Source organism: Giraffa tippelskirchi, chromosome 2, assembly GCF_054371585.1.
Source record: "Giraffa tippelskirchi isolate mGirTip1 chromosome 2, T2T-mGirTip1v1.2.pri, whole genome shotgun sequence".
Lineage (NCBI taxonomy): Eukaryota > Metazoa > Chordata > Mammalia > Artiodactyla > Giraffidae > Giraffa > Giraffa tippelskirchi.
Genome location: NC_137276.1, coordinates 119,625,832 through 119,630,260, shown reverse-complemented (window position 1 = coordinate 119,630,260; position 4,429 = coordinate 119,625,832). Strand labels below are relative to the sequence as shown.

The window sequence follows — 4,429 nt, the reverse complement described above, 5'->3', positions numbered from 1 at the left end:
GGCAAGAATAATGAAGTGGCAAGAATACTGGAGTGGGTTGCCATTTCCCTCTCCAGGGGATCTTCCCAACCCAATGGTCAAACCCATGTCTCCTGCTTGCGTCTCCTGCATCACAAGTGAATTCTTTACCACTGAGCCACTGGGGAAGCCTAAAACAATATAGCTGATAGTTTAAATGCTTAAGATATGGAGGAAATGATCAGCTCTATAGTCCTGGAAGCAATCTTTATGTTTATCAATACACCCTCTCTATTGAATCTGTTTTAGGTAACTTGATCCTTTTTATCTGTATCAAAACTCATACTGAACAATGAATTCTGGGTTGCAAAAAAGGATTTATTTTTGCACCTATCTGTAAGTCTTTGTCCACAAATTAAAAACAAACACAACTGCCGTCAATGGCATTTTGTATTGGTCACGGGCTTCTTTGGAAATGTGGTGATTTCTTTCTATGACCCAAATCTGGGTTTTCTAGAGCCCACTTTGGAGTGGAAAGCAAATATCACACACATGGGCTGTAGATATCCAAGGTGGCCCCTGAGACCTGGGGCCTCCTTGGCAAAAAAGTAATAGAAACTTACCAGCCAGCCTTGGCAGCCACTGTCCATCCAAGAGTGATGACCAAGATAGAGGAGGGAGATGCTGGAGATGCAGAAGTGGGCTGGTGGCTCTTCCATCTCACCTGATCAGCAAAGCTCAAGAATCCCTGTATATCTTTTTTGTTTCTATCCCTGTGTCTGTCTAAGGACACTTAGGTTGATTCCATGTCCTGGCTATTGTAAATAGTGCTGGTACGAACACTAGAGTGCATGCATCTTTTCGAATTATGGTTTTCTCCAGATACATGCCCAGGAGTGGGGATTGTGGGATCATATGGTAGCTCTATTTTGAGTTTTTTTAAAGAACCTCCACACTGTTCTCCAGAGTGGCTGCACCACTCCATCAGGCCAACTTCAGGCTAGTGCCATGATGTTGCCGAACATGGGGAAGGGACGCACACAGTGGGCTTTGTGAGCTGACTGCTGTGCAGCCTTGAGCCTGTCCTGTGAGGTCGTTGGATGCTTTAACACAGGGATGCACAGACAGTGTTTAGCGTTGTTTGGTACACAACCTGGCACACAGTAGGTGTACTTAGAGAGCTGTGGCTCACACCAGCCAGAACTCTGGGCTTCCGGCCTCCTGGCCCTGCAGAAGATAGCTAATAGGTCCCATCTTCTGAGGGAAGCAAATTGCTAATGATCTTTCAATAAAATGAGACTCTTTCCTGGCTTCTGATAAACTGCTCTGAGCAACTTCCTGGAAAGAACCCAGGGCCAGTGCCTCTGCCTCAGGGAGGCCCTGGAAAGGAAATCTTTCGAGGCTGTCCCTCCCCGCCCCGGGACAGCCAAATCTCTGCCTCCATAGCCATGCTCAGCTGCCTCGGCCCTTGTGCCAACATATAACCCACAAAACCCCCTTTAACTCTGAGCAAGTTCCTGATGTGTGTGTGTGTGTGTGTGTTTTCCTTTCCTAAGCAACGGCTCTGCTGCTGGCCACATCCAACAAAGGAACAAAGTCACATTGTTCAAAGCAAACAACTCCAGTATCACTTGGAACAAATATACAATCACACTCGCAGACCTCAATCTCCAAACCCAGCTGGACAAAGCAGAGTGAAAGACTCAAGACCTCAAGGCAGCAAAACACACCTTTATCTGCTTCCAAAAGGCCTTTATCAAGTGTAGTTTTCATGTGGGTTTCTTTCCCCCCTGACTGTTACTAATATCCTTTTAGAAACTTGAAAATAGCATGTCTTTCCTTACTGATGGGTTCTGTTCCAGGTGACTTTGATTGATTTATTTTTTTTCCCTCGCCACCCTGTGGGTTTTGAGGAGGACAGAAAGGGTTTCTTTGGCTTCTCTGTTGGCTTTTGAAGGTCCTCATAGTGAGACGATCATTTCACTTTTAAAATTCAGCCTCTCCATCTGTCAGACGAGATGATCATTTTAGACATGTGTACCATTAGCTATCCTATGATTCTGTGAGCGATCCCCCCTTTTCTGGTCTCCTGCCCCCCGGCAGTGGTGCTGATTGACAGGAGAATTTATCACGTGGAAATTCACTGGGTGCAGTTTACTATTTGCAGACGTGCAGGCCAACAGACTGCTCACAGCCCGCTGGGTTTGTGATGCTGGGCACTCGATGCTGGGCCCACAAGGAAACTTCGAGAAAACCACTCCTGCAGGTTACTGGGCTCCCTGTGGGCCAGGAATGTACAGGATGCAGCCAGCCTGCAAAGGTAGACAGGTGGAGGGGCTGAGTACCCCACCAAGGAGCAGGAGAGGGGGTGACAATGAAACTCTTAGTCAGCCCTGAATACATGATGCTTCCTCTTGCGGACATTAAAGAAAAAAAAAAGACAAGTTTTTTTCCTAACTAGGCAAGCTCCTAGTTAGGAATTATTCACAGACCCATTGGAGACTGCTAGCCAGGGTACAAGGGAAGAGGTTCAGGGGAACCAAAGAACTGAATCACCATGAGGGCCTGACCCAGAGAGAGCATCTGCCTGGAGCTTCTCAGCAAGAGGAGCTAAGTCTTAGGAGAGGAATAGGATTTCTCTGGAGAAGAATGGGGAGGGAGGGGTACCAGGCAGAGAGAACAGCTTGGGCAAACAGCTTGGGCACATGAAATGCCCACAAACCCATGTGGGCGTGACCCTGGCCTGGCGTGTGCCCACATTTCAGGACAGAGGGTGAAAGAACTCATTCTTCTGAGCTCATCTCTTTAGCAAAAAAATGACTTGTTAAGTGCTTTCTGGGGTTCTAGGTCTATGATGAGGGCTGAGGTCAACACAGAAGGAGCATAAGATGCTCCCACCTGGCACACACCCTTCCTCCCCTTTATCAACCTCAATGTGCTGCATGAATCCCCGCTTTAAAGACCACCAAGGGATGTCTCTGATAGTCCAGTGGTTAAGACTCCATGCTTTCAATGCAAGGGATGTGAGTTTAATCCCCAGTCAGGGAACTGTTAATAAGATCCCACATGACTCAAGGCATGGCCAAAAAACCCAAAAAGACCACGGAGAGCACACCCCCATCCCCCCGTCCCAACCCTCAATACAATTGCTGTCGATATAGTTAAGCTTATTATTAATCCTGACTTGCTTTATCTCTTCCATTGTTGTCTTGAACAGATTTTTTACATTTTAAAGTACTATTTAGTGGTGTATACAATGGAATACTACTCAGCCATAAAAAAGAATGAAATAATGCCCTTTGCAGCAACATGGATGGGCCTAGAGATTATCATACTAAGTGAAGTAAGTCAGATAGAAAGAGACAAATATTATATGATATCACTTGCATGTGGAATCTAAAATATGATACATATGAACTTATTACCAAAACAGAAACAGACTCATAGACATAGAACACAAACTTACAGTTACTGAAGAGGAAATTTGGGGGAGGGATTAGAAGATACAAACTACTGTATATAAATGACAAGGTCCTGTTGTATAGTAGAGGGAACTGTTTTCAAAATCCCATGATAAATGATAGTGGAAAAGAATACATGTATAACTGAACCACTTTGTTGCAGAAGCTAATAAAACATTGTAAATCCACGAGACGCCAATAAAATAAAAATTAAAAAAATAACAATTCAAAAAATACTATTTAGTTTTAAGTTGACTTGATTATATAATTTACAATGAGATGCATAGAATTGAAGTGTATGCAGTTTGATGATAATGTATACATGTCACCATCACCCCAACAAGATAAGAGATCCCACTGCTACAGAGAGTTCTCATGTGCCCCTCTTCCTTCACCACCACCTATCACCCACTCAGACAGCCCCACCAACCACTGATCTGATTTCTAATATCAAAACTTAGTTTTTCCTCCTTTTTTGAATCTGTTTTGAACCGAATAAAACGGTAGATCATTTTTGGAGCTTCTTCTGCTCAACATAACTTTTTTGATATTCATCAGTACTGAGTGTACCAGTAGTTGGTTAATTTCTATGACACATAGAATACAATAATTTCTCTTTTTTATCCCTTTCCTTATTGGTGGGCATTTGGGTTGCTTGTTCTGTGCATTTTTTGGTCTTGTCTTTCCAACTAGATTGTGAGTTTAAGGGCAGACATGTGTTTCACATACTCTGTCCCTACTCTGAAAGCACCTCATCTGGTGCCAAGTCAGACTGGCTCCCTCAACATGTCGGTTAATTGAATTATATTTGTGGATAAGATGTGGTACTTGCCTGTTAAGACCTTGTAACCTAATTATGGAGGCAGCTACAAATAGAAATCAGTTATTCCAAGGCAACACATTAATCCCTTCATTCAGCAAGTATTAATATTTATTTCAGAGAAAGCAGAAGACATAGTGATGAAGATCTAAGACATGGGGCAGAATGTGAAAGGTGATATGAAAGATAT

General features: G+C 43.7%; 1 non-coding gene across 1 annotated transcript; it reads right to left on the bottom strand.

The window, feature by feature from the left end:
* Positions 1 to 271: 271 nt before the first annotated feature.
* On the bottom strand, positions 272 to 394 carry LOC145540061 (small nucleolar RNA SNORA40). The gene has a single exon (XR_014078187.1). It is a non-coding gene; the product is annotated as a small nucleolar RNA SNORA40 (small nucleolar RNA).
* Positions 395 to 4,429: the final 4,035 nt, after the last annotated feature.